The following is a 20,550-nucleotide window of genomic DNA, read 5'->3' on the forward strand; positions in this document are numbered from 1 at the left end:
AGGCGCCTGTACTTATCTTGTTCGGGCCCACGTCGTTCTGCATTCCGGCGTTGGGATTATAACAGGCGTCAGTATCTTGACGCCTGTCATAAATCCCTAGCCGGCATTCCGGCGTCGGTCACATAACTACATCCCGAAGATGATAGCTAGAATCTGATTGGTTGCTATGGGCAACATCTCCACTTCTAAAAACTCTCACTTTAGTAAATTTACCCCATAGACTAGTGGCTCCCAAACTGTGCGCAGCAGCACCCTGGGGCACTGTGGTACTGTCACCAGGGTGTCGCGGCCGGAGGGAAGCTTATGTCATCTCAGCAGGCCTGGCCAAAACGTTGACCGCGATCTACCGGTAGCTCGCAGAGCTCCCACCGATAGATCACGATCAACTCTCCTTCAGAAAGTGGATCATTGGCCTCTGAAGCTATCAGAGGCTAAAGAAGCCTCTGATCGCTTCAGCGTTCCCAGTGATGCAGTGCGTGGGGGTACTGGTGACATCATGATGTCACCCGTGCACCCGCGGCCCGCGCAATGCATCACTGGGAACTTGTGAGCATCCTGCGTGCCTGCTGGATCCAGCTTGATCCTGTCAGTGCAGCGGGAGAGACAGCAGGAGGAGCGGTCCCCAGCATGAACTTCATGCAGGTAAGTTCCGCGCAGGGGTGTGGGGGCACTGCCTAAGAGGTACTACTACAAGGGGTACTGCATAATGGGCTCAACTACAGGGGGCATTGCATAATGGGCAGTACTACAGGGGACTTTACATAAGGAGCACTACTACAGGGGGCATTTCATAAGGGGTATTATTACTGGGGACATTGCAAAAGGGGCACTACTGTAGTGGGCATTGCATAATGGGCACTACTACAGGGGGCATTGCATAAGGGGCACTACTACAGGAGGCATTGCATAAGGGGCACTACTACAGGGGGCACTACATAAAGGGCAGTACTACAGGTAATTTGGCTTAAGAGTGCCTTGAAAAAATTAAGGAGACCCAAAGGGTGCATTCAACTGAAAAAGTTTGGGGACCACTGCCATAGACTGAAGAAAATATACTGACAGGAAAAATGTGAATTTCTTTATGGGGTAAATGTAATAGCCTGTCAGATGCATTGCGGCGAGTCTTCCCGATGGTGCAAATTAGAATGCAAAACCAGCTTGGTCTCCTCCTATATTCTGAAAGAATTAAGAATCATGTTTAAATTTGATTGATTCTCATTCTCATTGCCCATATCTGTTCCATTAAGTCACTAAATGCAACTTTGCACATGAAAAGCGGCAGTCAGCATTTCCATCCCTATCTCCGCTAACAGTGAAAGCCCATGTGTATATCATATTATGAAAGCATATATGTTTACTTCACCTTCAGTGGTTGACTGATGCAATGCACCTCTGGGATATGTGTCATGTGGAAACACCATTCGACGTTCCCATCTGCTCCTGTATCTGCTGTGTGTATCATATGTCTTTCTGCCAAAGCTGGGGTTGCATCAGTGTTCTAGTTAAACTGGTCCCTTTGGCATAATGCAAATTGAGAGTCTACTCAACTAATCCACACTAGGATTGCAGTTTTCTCCAATTCCTCCTCCAATATCTATAACAAGACAACAGTATGGACAGAGACTGGAAGATGTATAAAATCCATTGTATCTTAGATACTGTACATGCATATACACGTAAATACAATGCACAAAGTATATTATAATTCCCTAAAGCAAGTAGCATCTATTTTGGCTCGTCAGTGAAGGATATTTGTGATTAAGTCAAGATTTATATGTAGTTATATGTATTTTTATTTGTATCTAAATAATTATTTATAAATGTGTACAACTAATGTTTAACTTGTTTGCTGGAAATAAATGGTATATACTAAAGCTGTTCTTAATATATGTACTTATGAGCTGAAAACTTTTATCAGATGCGTTCTAGTTTTCTGAGCTCTCCGTACTTTTCTACCACAGACTTTGTCAGGCAGCCATAATTATTATTATTAAAGTATATGTATGTGACAGCTCAAAATTTCACAGTACCATACAATAGTAATGTACAGCATATTTGACCAATAGGCAAAATACAGGACCTTCAAGATATATAAATGTAAGACTAGCAAGAAATTAAGCATAAAACCTTATAAGTCATATAATATATAACATAAATCACCAAACATACTCCAAGGATGCACAGGTTGAGGAGGTGGGATCAGAAGAAGGTAGGAGTATTGAGGGCACTGCTCATGAGAGCTTACAATCTAATACAATACTTTGTTATGCAGTCAGCTTTTAGTAAATAGCCTCTATACTAAAATATATAAAAATATGCCTAAATCGCCTTGTTTCCACATGGTTTAAGACTTAATACATAGTAAAATAAATTGATACTCATCATCGCGGCTCTATTCATAGATTATAAAGTCTGCAAAATGTGGAATATGAAATTTACAACTACAGTGTGGAAAGCCACCCCGCAATATATTGGAGCTAGAAGTCAAAATTGTATTGCCAGAAAATGAAAAGTGGGCCTGTTTCACCACAAAATCTGATTGGTACAATATTCCAACACAGTTTTGTTTATCACTTTTTAAACTAAAACCAAGATACTTGGGTTTATTACCTGGTCAGAATATTATTTATAAAAAACATTGCATCTCTATTATTTAGGTCAATGATTCACTACTATCATTAAAGAAAAATGTCAGCATTATATGCACCTGTTTAATATGTCAACATAACAAATTACAGAAAGCATATACTGTTAAGTACATGAGAAGCCATCACATCAAAAAAAGTATCAAGGTTTTGTGTCTTTAGGCATCTATCTGGCTGACTAATTCACACAGAGCATAAACATACATTTGGCTCCACATTACTGAAATGTTTGTGTTCTGTCTTTGTGCCATAGAATACTATGGTATTACTTGCTACAGAATTCACATAGTCGTGATAATCTAAACTGTTATGCCTCAGCCTGGAAACTATGCATACACACAGGGGCGTATGTTCATGCCAGGTGCCCGGAGGCAAAATATATGGTGGTGCCCCCAACCTGTTAGCTCCAGCTTGCGCATGCGCTGACTGTTGGTGCATGCACAGTAGTACAGCTAATAGGGCAAAGGAGGAAGCAATGTGCCAGTAATCCTGCCAATTGTGGATGCTCTTACTTCTTCCCAGTTCTACTCAATCTCATCTCCCCTTCTGTCTCTCCAGCTCAAGCCAGTTACCTTCTGTCTCTCCAGGCCCCAGTGTCTCTCAAGTCCCAGCCAGCCCCCTTCTGTCTCACCAGCCCCCAGTGTCTCTCCAGCCCTAGACAGCCCCCCTTGTATCTCTCCAGCAGCCCAGTGCCTATCCTGCTCCAACCAACCAACCACCTTCTGTCCCTTCAGCACCCATCTCTCTAGCTCCAGCCAGCCCCACAGTGTCTCACCAGCCCTTTCCCCCACATTTCTCTGTCTGCAGCCCTCAGAGAATTACCTTCTACTGGGTCTTCTGGCTACTCCTCCTCGTGCTGTGGCTCCTCTACTTTTCAACGATGCAGAATGCTTTAATGTCATAAGAGGACAAAGAAGTAAGTAATGTACCAGTAATCCTGCCAATTATGGATACTCTCACTTCCTTTCAGTTCTCTTCAGCCTAATATCTTCTTGTGTCACTTCAGCCTCATTCCCACATGTTTCTGCAGCTTCATCCCCACTTAGTCGCTACAGCCCCCTTCTGTCTCTCCTGCCCCCAGTGTCTCTCCAGCTCCAGCCAGCCCCCTTCTGTCTCGTCAGCCACCCAGTGTCTCTCCAGCTCCAGCCACCACCCCTCTCTGTCTCTCCAGCCCCATAGTGTCTCTCCAGCTCCAGACAGTTCCCTTCTGTCTCCCCAGCCCCCAGTATCTCTTCTGCTCCATCCACATATGTCTCTCCAGTACCCCAGTGTCTCTCCAGCTCCAGCCAGCACTGCAGTGTCTCCCCATCCCCTGCTCCCACATATATCTGGCTCCTGACCACAGAGAATTACATTCTTCTTGGTCTTCTAGCTTCTCCTAATTGTGCTGTGGCTCCATCCAGCCCCCTTATGTCTCTCTAACCCTCAGTGTCTCTCCAGCTCCAGACAGCACCTTTCTGTCTCTCCAGCACCCCAGTGTCTCACCAGCTCCAGTTAGCCTTGCAATGCCTGTGAAGCTGCAGCCCTCGCCTCTACATCCCTCCAGGTCCATCCCACAGAGACTTACCTTTTTCTGGGTCTTCTATCTGATCCTCTTCACTCCACAGCTCCTTTGCTTTTCAGCGGTGCTACGTGACATCATTATGTCACATGCACCGCATTTCAATTCTTCAAACACTGCTGGCGTTTATGGATTTTTGTATTCTTTTTGTTTATTGCGACTCTTTATTGCACCATACACCTGAAGACGAGACAGCAACTCCCCAGACCCCACAGAAAGATTCATGTATTACTGCTGCCTGGCGCTGGCAGTGGTTATAGATGGATTTATCTGTGTGCTCCTTGTACTCCCTTATCACTAGGCCTGCTCCTCAGTGCCCCCCTTAAAGCTGGTGCCCATAGGTCAGTGATTCCACTGCCTACGGGAATTATGCCAGTGCATATACACATCAATATCAAGCATATTGTTAAGATGATTAAGCATTTCTACTCTAAGGTCATGTTAAGTCTTAAACAGTCCCAATATAGTGATTAAAATATATCCTTTGTTGTTACAAAATATCAAAATTTGATTTTGTACTACCCACAAAAGCAAAACGTTTGATCCTAAAATAGTATTTAGTAATACATTAAGTTGTTCAAATTTGTTATATGTGCCAGACAGTCATTCATTTTTTCTTGAAGGTTTAGACTGCAAATTCATGGTAGTGCTATTTAACAAAACATTTTCTACTTTTGTAAAAATAAATTATTTTTTAAATTTAGGACAATATTTTTTATTTATTTTTCAATGTTTTATTTTTATAATCAAATTTGCACATTGTAACCCACTTCTGGACTTCCAGTGGAGTGTACTGAAGGGATCCGGACTGACTGGTGAAGCAACTCGTTTCTGTAGAGTATTGCCCAGCTACCTGGGCAACATTTTTTTGTTAAATAGGCATGATAAACATTTTCTACAGAGAGCTGCGTGGAGGTGCGCAGGTGCTGCTTGTGCGCCCCTTGCTCTTAGCTACCCCTGTCACCAACAAGGGGCAAAAAGTATCCTTAGAGCTGATGACAAAAAGCACCCTTAGGGGTAGCGAGAGAGAGAAAGGGGGAAGGTGGGAGGGGGAGAAACAGGATAAGACATGTATAAAAAGAGAGGCAGGGCAAAAAGGGGTAAAAAAGAGAGAGGAAAAAAAATCAGCACAAAAGCTAGCGACCAGAGCGAGTGATGGGTACAAAATTCTAGTTGATAAATAAGCCTTTTAGGGGCCTATTCATCCTTGGGGGCTTGAAGGTCCCCGATGATTAAGTATCCAACTCGCCTCAAGTTGCAGCAGTGGATACATAAATACCAGAGCAATTCAGTATTGCTCCAGTGCCAGGACAGCTGCTCCGAAAAGCAGCTGTCCTTCCAATCCCTAACTCTGCTAGCAAAGTAGCAGTGTTACTTACCACTGCCATGACGGCCAACTGAGCATACGTGACCTGAGTTTTCGCATTCGCGTAGGCGCTGTGCATTCAGTGCAGAGGCAGTGGAGGGAACCCTCTTTGCAACCCTGGAGCTCCCTCCCCTAGGAAAGAGTGAGCTCTGAGAATCAACACCTTCTTTGCAGTTAAAAACAAAAAACATTCAGTTTTCGGAGTTTGGTAAATAGTAGGCTGCGCCATCAGGTTCCTAAGGAATGGGCCGTTACTTAAAACATGCGTAAACTAGTTTTTACGCATGTGTAACGGGCCCATTGAGGATGATGAAAAGGTCCCTTAGAGAATCACAATTTAATTATCTGCAAATTCATAAGGCTCCAAAAGCTCCTTCTTAAAATAAGTGATAAATCATTATTATTTCTTCTGATGCCTTATGATGACAATAAAGCACAGACTAAAATATTTTAAACTCATACATTTCTCTGCAGGAGAAATTGGGACCATGTGTCATGCCTTCAGCATAGGGTTTGTTATGTTACACTAATTCACATTAGCAGCCCCACCTAATGGTCAGGACAGCAGCAGTTTAAATCTGATCTATTTTGTCCTTCTTAACAATCCATAGCAGTCTAGCAATGAATTCTGGGCTAAAGGAGCTCTAAGCAGCCATTTTCCTTTTCACATGGTCCCAAACAGTCACCATTACATATGCTCAACCTGGTACAGCATCCGATAGTGAGTTCTAAGCTTCAACTGTGCCATAGATCTGCTTAGCCAGTTATGTTATGCATGTTAGCTGTACTATGTGACATTGCAGCCTGTACTTTGCATACTGTATGTTTCATGTTGTTTGCGCTTCCCATGTTATGTATATGTTTGCCTTGCATTCCCATGTACATATAGTAATCGCTTTTTATTGTTTGTTTACAGTTTTACCATTATCATCGCACACATGCGCACACATGTGCACACTTGTTTATACTCATCGATCTGTGTACATCCACGCAAGTTCCTCTATCGAGCAGGTTTGAGTCCTGGCTGATCGTACAGTTTGAGGTTGGGTATGTGCTCTCTCAGGCACCAGAGTACAATCGATACTATCAAATGTGACTGATGTTATGTTTGATGTTTCTATTCTGTGCCACACAATGCAAGCAGCTAATAATCGTTTGTTGTTGCTAATAACACTGCTAATTGGATTGTAATTGATTCAGTTGCATTTGCATTAGAGACTAATAAGAATAAATATATTTCATGGGGATGGCTTATTCTATGCGTTTTTTTGTTAATTTTTGATGTAATTTGCACACAACACAAGCAGCTGCAACCAGCAGAAGAAAACTAACATACAGCGACAGACAACGACTGACAACGATCGACTCGATCGCTAGCTGCTATCACTCGTTAGCTAGAGGAGGTGCTTTGTTCATGTGTGGGCGTCACTTTGGTTGCGATCGCCCGGCCGTGCGATTGCATTTTTTTCTGATTCTCGATCATTAGGCGTGCGACCGAGCGGCCGCTTACAACCGACTCTGAATGAGGTCCTTAGTGCGGGGCAGTACACCGTGAGTAGTCTGGTCTTTTAAAACCCCCTTTCTCTTGAGCCTCCTTACAATAGAACTTGGCAAGCAACTAGGCAAGATACTAATGTGGAGACTTAGGGCCTGATTCAGAGCCGCTCGTAAGCGGCAGTACGCTCATTCCGAGCGATGTTCGCACTTCTACGCATGCATATGGTTTACAATACGAATGCGCAAACCAGTCAGTGTGGCCAAAAATCGTTTGTTCGCTATATAGCGAATGCCTGCTACTTTGAGTGACAGGATGAGGCGTATGTGGGTGGTAACACGGGAAGGTGCTTGAAAACGGGGAGTGGAGATCAGAACGCAGGCATGCTTAAAGGTCAAAACGGGCGTTTTAAGGGTGTGCATAATTAATACTGGAGCGTCATTGACCACGTCCCTGGGTTATTTTATAGCCAGAACTGCTCGCAAATTTGTGGTAGCAAGAATAGCGAGCAGTTCATACGCTGTTCGATGTACTTGATTAATCTAATAAATAGCGGACATGACGTATGGTGCGAGCGGCCAGGGGGCGTCTTTTTCAAAATTACAACCGCAAGTTTTGTTCGCTCGTTCAGACATAGAGGTGTCAACAGACCGCAAAGAGCGAACGGTTCATTTGAATAGCCACCCCTTTTTGTTGAACGAACAACCGCAAATAGCGACCGGCTCTGAATCAGGCCCTTATTTACAAGCAATTACAAGTCAAACATTTAGACTGCATAAAAGCTTATCAGTTTAAATGTTGTTTTCGAACCATAAGACTCCAGAAAACAATTATTTATAACTAATCTTTTTTTTTGGTAGTATGAATTTACAATCATATATAATTTATTTTATTTAAAGTCATTTAATTTGACCCCTTTCACACAGAGGGCCTGATTCAGAGCCGGACGCTCTGACCAGAGCGCTCGCTCTGAATCAGGGCCGTCCTAGTTAAATTTGGAGCGGCCTTTTGGACGCTCGCATAGCTGTGGGTTACCACCCACAGCTTATGCGAGTGTCCATGATGATGGTCGCGATGGTCAATACCATCGCGACCATCGGGCTTGCGATGAGACCCTGCGGTAGGGTCTCGCTGCCGCAAGCCCAGGAGTGCTTTTGGCTCTATCAGAGCCAAAATCACTCCCACTGACATCACTAGTGATGTCAGTGGGGCCGGTCCCAGACGGTAGGCATTCCCATGGGAACGCCTCCGTATGGGCAGCCACGCCCCGGCACGCCCACCAAAGGGGGCGTGCTGTCACTCACCATCGACAGTACGCCCCCTTTGTAGCGAGACCCCGAGCGACAGCTTCCCCGTCACTCGCCGGGTCTTGCACATGCACACGACGGAGCAGGCTCCGTTGTGCGCATGCGCATTTGGGTAACATCGACCCGCTTGCGAGCGTCCTGCGCTCGCGAGCGGGTCTGAATGAGACCCAGAGGGCGGCAAGGAAAATGCCACTTATGGCTGATCTCATTTCATATACTAATTATCTGCTAGTTCCTTTTTATATCATAATCATCGTCTGGAGCACCACACAGGTGAATGATAGAGGAAGACAGCCTATGTCCAGTTAATAAATGCCTAGAGGAAAATATTAATTTTAAATAATCATCTTTTGAGCCCCATAAGTATGGTTTTTTTTTTAAAACTATACTTACATGCTCAATAAATTATTTGTTTCTTATTTTTACATGAGGTGTTATGTAAATGGCTGCTGCTCGGTAGACATAATCTAATAAACATAATTAGAATTCATCCTAGCAAATGTCTTGATGTGGACTGCATTTTTTTAACATACTGCAGAGAAGAGATTACTGGCTCCTATACACAGAAGTATATGCATTGATATGAAATCTCTTATCTGGAAATCTATCACGCAGAAGTTTGCAAAGCAAAAAAAAATAAAAAAGTAATAAATTACTCATGTTCTGATACATAAAGAAATGATAATGATAATACAGCTGTTTGTACTCACTGTGAGGAGCACACTAAATCCATCCCGTTTTTAAAGCTATCCAATATGATTTATTTAATGGAGTTAAAAAGGAATATATTTATATAAGACTTTAACAGAAGAGTATTCTGTAACAATGCATTCTCTGACCTGAATTTATCAAGCCCATTTGAAACACCAACAATGTTATAGCCAGTGTTCTTAAGACCCCATGGGGCCCCAGGCAAGAACAAAAGTTTGTGGTCTCCCTCTTCTAACCGAGTCATACTACTATGCTGCCTTAGATAATATAAGATGGGTTCAGTGCTCTGGAGTACATTGAGTGTATGACCAATCCATGCCAGAAATTATATGCTGATTTATATTGAATAAAGGAGACAACAAAAAGGAGGGGGGGGGGTTTTGGTTCTCTAGCCACAGTATCCACCACATTTGTACGAGTATATAGCAATGTATCTCTAGAATACAAGGAAGGAACTTGACCAATACAATGAATTGTATGTCTGTATATACTAGGGGTGTGCACCGGCCACTTTTCGTGTTTTGTGTTTTGGTTTTGGATCTGGATCTTTCTTCGTGTTTTGGATCTGGATTGGTTTTGCCAAAACCACCCTTCCATGTTTTGGGTTCTGGGTTTTGTGTTTTGGATCTGTATTTTTTTTTAAAAAAGCATAAAAACAGCTAAAATCACAGAATTTGTGTGTTTTTCTGCTCCTATGCTATTATTAACCTCAATAACCTTAATTTCCACTGATTTCCAGTCTATTCTGAACACCTCACACCTCACAATAGTGTTTTTATATCCAAAAGGTTGCACCGAGGTAGCTGGATGACTATGCTAAGAGATACGAGTGGGCGGCACAAACACGTGGTCCATCTAGGAGTGACACTGCAGTGGCAGACAGGATGGCAGTTTGAAAAACTAGGCCCCAAACAGTACATAATGCAAAGAAAAAAAAGAGGTGCAAGATGGAATTGTCCTTGGGCCCTCCCACCCACCCTTATGTTGTATAAACAGGACATGCACACTTTAACAAACCAAACATTTCAGCGCCAGGGTCTGCCACACGACTGTGGCTGAAATGATTGGTTCGTTTGGGCCCCCACAAAACAAGCTGGCAATTAATCTGTCCCTGCACAAACTGGCTCTACGGAGGCAAGATGTCGTCCTCATCCTCCTCATCCACCAATTCCTCATCCTCTTCAGTGTTGTGTACATCCTCATCCTCACAGAGTATTAATTCGTCCCCGCTGGAATCCACAACCACAGGTCCCTCTGTACGCTCTGGAGGCTGGTCTCCCTGGAAGAGTTGATAATTCATTTTATGAACATCATCTTCTCCACATTTTGTGGAAGCAACCTCCTACGCATTTCGCTGACAAGGTTCCCAGCTGCACTAAACACTCTTTCGGAGTACACACTGGAGGGGGGGAAAATCAGGTAAAATAGAGCCAGTTTGTACAGGGACCTCCAAATTGCTTCTTTTTCCTTGCCAGTACAGGTACGGACTGTCTAACATGCCTACTTGGATGCTGTCACCGATGTAATCCTTTAACAGACAGACGCACGCTTGTCACTGCTGCTTAAAGGATGCAGGTGTGGCTACAGCCCACACATTACACAAAGACAGAAAAAAAAAGAATAATTTTTTTATTGTTTGTGGAGCGCACTTTGAGGGTTACACCACCCTTTAACAGACAGATGCACGCTTGTCGCTGCTGCTTTGAGGATGCAAGTGCGGCTACAGCCCACACAATTCACAAAGACAGAAAAAAAAGAAGAATTTTTTTATTGTTTGTGGAGCGCACTTTGAGGGTTACACCACCCTTTAACAGACAGACGCATGCTTGTCGCTGCTGCTTTAAGGATGCAGGTGTGGCTACAGCCCACACATTTCACAAAGACAGAAAAAAAAAGAAGAATTTTTTTATTGTTTGTGGAGCGCACTTTGAGGGTTACACCACACTTTAACAGACAGACGCACGCTTGTCGCTGCTGCTTTAAGGATGCAGGTGCGGCTATGGCCCACACATTTCACAAAGAGAAAAAAAAAGAAGAATGTTTTTTATTGTTTGTGGAGCGCACTTTGAGGGTTACACCACCCTTTAACAGACAGACGCACGCTTGTCGCTGCTGCTTTGAGGATGCAGGTGGAATCTAGACGGGATTTGGAACTGGGGACACACTACCTCCATCAATTGTCTAAATCCCACTGCACTAATGGCGGATACCGGATGCACGTCTAACACCAACATAGCAGTCAAGGCCTCAGTTATACGTTTTGCTTCAGGATGACTGCTGTCGTACTTCATCCTCATCGCTAGGGACTGTTGGAGGGTCAATTGTTTACTAAAAGTAGTGATGTTCCTACTTCCTCTCTGGGATGATGAACAACTCCCAGCAGCAGCAACAGCACTAGGAGGAAGTGGTTCTTGATCTTTCCCTATTTTATTTTTATCGGAGAAAGTTTGGTCCTCCATTTATGTTATATTGATATATACATGCGGCTAAGGTGCACACAAACACAGAAAATATTTTTTTATTTTTGCTGGAGAGTAGTGCACTTTGTGGGTTACACCACCCTTTAAGAAATGAGCTAGCTGGCTCTTTACTTATGGGAAACAGGCGTACGCTTGGCGCTGCTCCTTTGTTGATGCACGTGCAGCCACAGTGCACACAATTCACAAACACAGAAAATATTTTGTTATTTGGTTTGGAGTGTACTTTGGGGGTTACAGCACCCTTTAACGGTCAAGTCAGCCGGCCCTTTACTTATGACACAGGCGCACGCTTGGCACTACTTTGTTGATGCACGTGCAGCTACTGCGCACACAATTCACAAACACATAAAATATTTTTTTATTTGGTTTGGAGTGTACTTTGGGGGTTACAGCACCCTTTAACGGTCAAGCCAGCTGGCCCTTTACTTATGACACAGGCGCACGCTTGGCACTACTTTGTTGATGCACGTGCGGCTACTGCGCACACAATTCACAAACACAGAAAATATTTTTTTATTTGGTTTGGAGTGTACTTTGGGGGTTACAGCACCCTTTAATGGTCAAGCCAGCCGCCACTTTACTTATGACACAGGCGCACGCTTGGCACTACTTTGTTGATGCACGTGCGGCTACTGCGCACACAATTCACAAACACAGAAAATATTTTTTTATTTGGTTTGGAGTGTACTTTGGGGGTTACAGCACCCTTTAACGGACAAGCCAGCCGGCCCTTTACTTATGACACAGGCGCACGCTTGGCACTACTTTGTTGATGCACGTGCGGCTACTGCGCACACAATTCACAAACACAGAAAAAATATATTTAGCACTTGTGGGGAGCACCCCTGACGGACAGAGCACCCCCTGGACAACACTACAGCACCCCTTTAGGACTGGGACACTGCACAGGACTTTGGAGTGGACACAGCCCCTATGGACAACTGACTGCACAACACAGTCCAGCCAGCCCCTATGGACTTTGAAGTAGTGGACACAGGCCCTATGGACAACAGCAGCACAGCACAACACAGCCAGCCCCTATGGACTTTGAAATAGTGGACACAGCCCCTATGGACAACAGCAGCACAGCGCAGCACAGCACAGCACAACACTACTCTGCACTACACTACACTACACTACACAGCCCAGCCAGCCCTAACTCCCACCCTCCCTCTTCACTGTCCACAGCCGAGTGAGAAAATGGCGCCAACGCGGGTACCTTATATAGGATCCAAAACCCGTGAGACCCGGAAGGCGGGATGATGACGTTTTGCCTCGATTTCAGATCCGAGTCAGGCGGGAAAAGTCGAGCCTGACTCGGATCAGCCTCGGATCGGGGGGGCTCGGGGGGGTTCGGATTTCAGAAATCCAAACCCGCTCACCCCTAGTATATACTAACGGTGAGTCTATTAAAGTTCAAAGTGTAACAATGTAGGTTAAGGGGAAAAGTCATCCAAACATTGAAATTGAGAAATCATCCAAACATTGACAAGTGCATAGTTAACACTGTAAATTCTCTGCCTGCTTCTCTTCCTTCTGTAGTCCCCTCAAGTCTTCAAAACCTGAACTGTCACAAATAACGCCGCATCAGGTACTTTGTAGACACAACCATGCAAACATTATAGGTAGGATAGTGTTACGTATCCTGATTACTCCATTCTGCTTGCTGGTCCTTAGATTGTAGTAGTAGAGTTGTGTGTTATTAAGTAGGTGTGTGATGGAAGTGTATATATAACACTAAGAGAATTAGACTGGATGTAATAAAACAGACTTTATTTGCTGATAGTATCAGGTACTTACAAAATAGTGCTAGAGGTGTATCCTTTAGCAGAGTCAGCATCTTATAAAAACAAATGGTATAGAGGCTGATCTAAGCATAGATTGCCTTGTGCACAACTTTAGCAAGTTGAGTCCCAATGCATTTGGTCTCTGTCATGTGACTCCCTTTTTAAAAATGCACATACAGTCAGTGGTCACTCTGCTAGGTACACCTTCCCAGTACTGTGTATGTCACTCCAAACAGCATGATGTGGATTCAATAAGAGGCTACAAACATTCCTTATCGGCCTATTTGTCATCAAACATTTGCAGGATATTTCCCATTTTTCGGGGGGTAGGCACAAATATGAAGAATCCCCCAGATGTACGTACTTTGAAGGAATCAAAGCAGATATCTCAGCGCATTGTCTACCAGGGATGTAGTCAGCCTCCCGACAGTGAGGATGCAGACAGACACAATACCGACAGCAGCATCCTGACAGATTGCGGAGGTAAGTATTAGAGTCAGGGGGAGACTTAGGGTTAGGGGGAGGGTTAGGGTTAGGCACTAGGGGGAGGGTTAGGCTGCTGGAGTGGAGGGTTATGCTGCAGGACAGGAGGGTTAGGGTTAGGCTGCGGGAGGGGTGGGTTAGGGAGACAGTTACGCTATCACACTGCTTCTAGCTCTTTGCCAGGATGAGCTCTTATCATGGCCTGTCACCTGGCAAATGGATTTTATTCAATTTGCATGAAAATATTAATTTTCACTTTGCAAATTTAGGCAAAAAATGCAGGTTGTGATAAATTTGTCCCTTAGAGGTTTGGTGACATGATAGCCTCACGTAGCTTCTGCAGAACTGTTGACTGCACATACATGCTGCAAATTTCCCATTCCACTACATCCGGGGAATCCCTGACCGTTCCAGATGCCCAAATTCTCTGGGATTTTCAACACCATATCCCGTGTATTAATGGGATTCTCACAGACAGCAATTCAAAGTGCAGCAGTATTACCATTGTGGAATTTTTTATGTTGACTTGGTGCACTGTTGTTTAGTGATGCTTAATAGCAGACAATTAATTTAAAAATAAGACAGATATTAAACTGCCATTCTGGTTTCATAGTACATGTAATACCATTCATATACTTACATTTTTTCTACACGTTCAATAATGGTGTGTAGAAAAAATGTCAAACCCACAAACTTTTTTCTGGCAGGCTGCACTCCAAAGTGCAGCAGTACTATTGTGGAATTTTATTTGTGCACTGTTGTCTGGTGTTTAATAGCAGCAAAATGATATCAACAATAAGCCATAAACTGCCTCTGGTTAAGGTACCATTACCTTACCATCCATGCTTTCAGTCTAATTTAAATAAAGGTGTGTTCGTGTAAAAAAAACACACAAACTTTATGCTTGCATTTGAAAGTGCCACTTTGGTATTTTCTATTATGGCAACAGCACAAAAAATGCCAACTTTTTATTTTACTCTTAAAAAAGATACAGTATAGGTGCATACACATGGTCAGATGAACGATTGAACGATTTGATGAATGATTTGACAAACGATTTGAACAACGAACGATTTTTGACTGCATTAAAATGAATGGAATCGTCCAAATCTGACTACAAACACATCAGATGTCAGATATCGTTATCTGACAAGCGGGAATGCGCATCATTCATCGTTCATCTGACAAACATGTTATATATGTCAGATTTTCCTTCAGATATGAATGACTGAACGATTTTTAAAATCGTTATCGTTCAGATCTGAAGAAAAATCTGACCGTGTGTATGCACCATTAGTGTGAGATGTTTTCATTTTTTGACAGTTGTTGATAATCAAACAGCAAAATACAAAGCTTGCATGCTATTTTAAAAACCTTGGGCAGTTCTACAAAAGGTTTGCATAAACATTTAACTGCCAAACAGAAAATAAAAGTATGACCAAAAGAGGCCATGCTCATACCAAGTTTAAGTCAAATGAATATTGATGAAGGTCCACCTATGAAACAAAGAACTTTCTATTAGTTGGGCTTTCAGAAAATACATCACTAGATGCAATGACAGCTTTAGATGGACTAGCGTTCATCATTTATTCTACACAGGATTTAAGGCAATTTAAGTGGGGTTCAAGATTATCTGAAGCATTTGATGAATGGACCTCTACTGCTAATAAAACATATACAAATATTATTTTACATAGCCAAAACATATTCTGGAGTTTGAGTGTGATCAGAGTTCATTCAGACCCGGACGCAAAGCAGCGCTCTCTCGCAGCCGGCAGGGGGCGGATTTGCAAATTCCGTGATCGCACAGCCAGGCTTAAGGACGCCTTCTATGTCTTAGAGAGCGACGGCAGAGTGATTGCACGCCGGTGTATTGACACCCACTTTTCATTCTAAGCACACATCATCTTCAGGAAGTGTATGATTAATCAGTAACATCGAGACCCATCGAAGCTGCTCGCAGCCCTTGAGGTAGACCCTATCCTGCCACAAGCACTGCGATCACTGCAGGCTGAAATACAACCAGGTGACATGTAATATGATGCTTCCATGTTAATTATGCACGCCCAAAGAACGGGGTTTTGACGCTCAGACATGCCTGCGTTCACACATCCACTCCCCCATTTTCATGGACCTTCCCCTGTTACCACCCACAAACGGCACTATCTGTCACTCAAAGTAGTGCTCCACCTGCGGGCTACAAGTGATCACTTCCCAAATGCACAGACTGGCTCACGCATGCGCACTGCGACACATACGCATGCACAGACTGGTGACAATCGCCCATAATGAATGAACTCAGCTTAGTGAGCGGGTCTGAATCAGCTCCAGAGTTCACTCTGTGATGAATGCTGAAAAATGTCTTGAAGTTTTGAAAATACGTTTAAATGAGTTTAATGTGACGCTTGAAAATTATAAAGTCGCAATCATCACTGAGAGCTCAACTGTAATGGTACAAATTGAAAAACTTGTAGCTACTTACCACCAGCTGTGTATACTGCACAGCCTTCACATTGCAGTGTGTGATGTTCTCTACAAAAAGGGTGCTACTAAACATTCACAGTCTACAAAGCCCTCTTCACCCATAACAAAGACTGATCTGTTCTCCTCTTGTATAGACATCAATAATGATCATTGACTCTTCCTAATATAGATGATGATGGGTTGGGTACAGGAGCCCGGCAGCCAGGATACCAGCAGTCAGAATACCGACAGCGGCATCCCGACAATCCTGACAGAATTTTGTAAGTATCCTAACACTCCCCCTAACCCACCTTTCCTGCAGCCTAACCCTAACACTCCCCTCTGCAGCCTAACCCTAACCCCCCTCCCCTCCGTATCCTAACCCTAACCCTTCCCCTAGTGCCTAACCCTAACCCTAATACTTACCATTGGGATGTCAGCGGTCAGGATTCTGGAGACAGGATTCCATCTGCTGTCGGGATTCCATCTGCTGTCGGGATTCAGGCACTGGGATTCTGACCGCTGACATCCCGACCACCGAGATGCCAACTACATCCCATGATGATGGTTATTAGTCTGACACAGACAAAGCTGAATCAGTAGCTGATATCACAGCCATGGGATTAACCATGCTTAGTGTAGAGCCTGAATGTGCTTCCTCTGCAGCTGGGTATACAGGAAACAAAATCCGAAGACTAGCGGTGACACCCTGGGTGCCCTGCTTTCTCTTAGGTAGTACTTTTAGCAAATGAGAAAAAACTTCAATTTCTTTTTAGAATATTGCAGTTTGTAATAGATCATCAGTCTAGTCAACGGACTTCCAATTTCCAGGTTACAGATTGGAGCTTTTTTACCATGTTTCATTGGGGTATTTTTTCTATTTCTTTTTTAACCCCAATCCCAAAATTCCGGGATTATAGCCTGGTAATCCCAAAGTCCTGTGATTTGTAAACAATTTAGGGCCTGGAATACTTATCCACATCCCAAAGGTGCTCTATAAAATTTAGTTCAGTTGACTGTGTATGCAAGTGGAGTAAACATGTCTGTGGAACCATGTTATTTGTGCCATATTCCCGTAGGAGCAATTATAAGATGGGTAACCTGTGGCCATAAAAAGATGCAACAATACTCAGGTAGGCTGTGGCAAGTAAACAATGCTCAATTAGTACTAAGGGGCAGAATATGTACCAAGAAAACATACTCCAACCATTACACCACCAGCAGCCCTAATCATTGACATAGGACAGGATGGAAACTTGGATTCATGTTGTTTACACCAAATTCTGATCCTGCTATCTGCATGTTGAAATCAGGGTTCATTCGACCAGGTGCCATTTTTCCAATCTGACAGGAATCCCATCTACGTCAAGGTTTGACATGCATTCAAAGTTACTCTTCTGCATGCCACTGTTGTAACACAACAGTAACACAACAGTAACACAACAGTGGTATGCAGAAGTTACTGTCACCATCTTGTCAGTTTCAATCAGTCTGACAAATCTCTTCTGATCTCTTTATTAAAAGGACTAAACTTTGGTCACTGGATGTTTTTGCTATGTGCATCATACTCTGTAAACTTTAGAGACTGTTGTCCATGAAAATCAGGATAGCAGCAGTTTCTGAGGTACTTGCCACATTGACTGATTAGTTATTTGCATTAACAAGTAGGTATATAGATGTAATCAGAATTAGTCTTATTAGTCATCATCTTCATGCCAAAGCCTTACTAGGATGGATGATTACCAAGACATTAAAGGCTATAAAGGAAGAAATGACAAGGAGGTTGTACATTGTAGCATTTTTTACTCCCCCCCCCCTAAACACACACATACACTCCCTGCCACTCCCTTTTTATTATAACTTTTCCAAACTACGGTATGAGTTAAACTGGAGATCTTCCTTAGAGGAATACAGGACTGGGAGTGCCTTGGGTAAGAGGGACATGTGTTGTTGCACCGGTTGTGCACAACACATGTGCGGGGGGAGAGTTGGGGTTGGCCTGAGCACCCCCAAACAGGGTTCATCAGAAACATTTAACCTTCAGCATTGCAAAATTGCAAACCATGTAACAAAATCTGTACATGTGTTATATTAAAGAGTTATTTAAAAAAAATTATTACCGAATATTTATTGCATCCAACTCCAGGTTATATTTATAATCTCTATATACATTTAGTTGTTAGCAAACCTAGATCTAGTGTCTGTAAGGAACACCAGGTCTGCCCATTCCCAATGTGATGTTCTAAATGTTGTCATTTCACATTTACATAGCACCTACATCTCTTCCCCAGCGAAGCCTATGTGTTGCAGGTCAGAAGTGTGCGGTGAGCGAAATGTATTACAGTGAAGGGTCAGTGCACATCCCATAATTTTGCACAAGCATGTGCACTTCTATCCCCTTGGGAACTTTTATAATGTTGTGAAGTATGACTTAACTAGAAGCAAGTTCCTCTTTTCTATATTGAAGTCTACAGTTAATAGTTTACTGCAACTCTTCCCAATGGTTACAATATTCATATGTGGCTATAGATTAAAAAGATTTTACATCCCTATTACAGAGGAGCACTAGCACTGGTTTGTGCATTCCCCAGTGCCATTGCTGGAATGCATTACAAATAAACATTGTGTGATCACCTTTAATAATCATCTGCAAGTGTACTAATTATACTCTTTTACTTGTTATTGTTGGTTTATTCCCCTTATTTTACATATAAAACTATTACAGGACATCATTGTGACTGACACGATCAAAACTATGTTGTGTTTTGGGATTTTTTACTGTGGGCTGCACAATTTAGTTAATCCCACTGCCCCCTTTAGTGTATCCATAATAATTTACCCAGTCAGGCTTGTGGAAATAGATATTGATAGCAGATAGTACTTTTCAATATGTGACTAGACTGAAAAAAATAATATAGCCACTTTGCTGAACATATACCAATATTTATGTATTTTATTTTGATTTATTTTTATTACCACAATTGTAGGCAATTGCTAGTATGCAAGATACTACTGTTTTCTTACATCACTATTGTCTTCCAGGTAAAACTAATTTTAGAGAGAAATATTGACCATAAAGCAATGCACAGATTTTATATTTAGCGGATAAAATGTCCCCTGGGGAAGAATGGTCTGTTTGTGGTAACTTGCACCAACATAAAACAGGAATAAAACCTCTAAGCAGAAACCTATGAGGACACAAGGTCCCTGAATATCTAAAGACAGTCTAGAGAAAACAGCTGCTACTTGCAGCTCTGTCCTGGGACTTAATTAGTTGTGAGCAGCTAGACTGCAGCAGAAGGGAGAGGACTAGGTACAATGCGGCAGTAGGAGCTTTGGGGATGTAACTAGTGGACAGACGTAGTTTAAGCAAATTATTACTGGGGTATCATCAAATGTGAGCAGAGCTAAAGGAAGAACAACTAGCTTTCCTCTAAACAAACAAAATACAGTTATATACATAACACAAACAGGTTTACTTAAATAGTAATATCAATGGCTAGGAATAGCATTCTAAACTACAATGGAAATATTAACATGGTAAGACTTTTTTTGAAGACTTATTTAATAGTGATTTCGTTCATATTATTTTGATAATGGAGTCACCGCTTATCTTCATTCAAATGAGATCAGATTCGTGAGCAAGTGATGGGCACTGGAAGAAAAAAAATATTATTTTTTTATGTTTTTATTTTTTTTTGCTAAACCTGAGCAGCAAGGACGGATAGTTATACATTTTAAGGGATGCAGTAGAAAAAAGGAAGCATGATACATTGAAGACCTGACGAAGGAAGGAGAACTGAGAGTAGGAGGGTGCAAACTGCTCAAGGGCATTTGTTTCTGCTCTTATTACCTGTGCTGCATCCTTACGTCAAGCTGGCAGCACAAAGTGCTTTATCATTTTGATCAGGAAGGATTCCCTCCTCCCCCGCCTCCCACCCAGGCTCCCCCTCCACTTTAGCTTTCCCGACAGTGAACGGCGATCAACAGAAGCCAAGTATACCACATCAGGTCTCCTTGGTTTGGGGAAGCAGCATTAGGATGCAGGGCAGGTGCACTCCTTGGCTGACGTCACAGTAGAGGATTCTATGCAGGAACTGCCTGAGCCAGGTCTGGGAGGAGGAGGACCAGTGACTGTCTTGGAGGATCTGTCAAAAAGACAACTGAAAAGAGGGAATGAGGGAAAACTAGATCACTGCGGATATATGTAAAGGTTTCATTTTTGTCTCAGTAGAGTATGGGTAATAAATGG

Source organism: Taudactylus pleione, unplaced genomic scaffold (genome assembly GCF_031769625.1).
Source record: "Taudactylus pleione unplaced genomic scaffold, aTauple2 ptg000116l, whole genome shotgun sequence".
Classification (NCBI taxonomy): domain Eukaryota; kingdom Metazoa; phylum Chordata; class Amphibia; order Anura; family Myobatrachidae; genus Taudactylus; species Taudactylus pleione.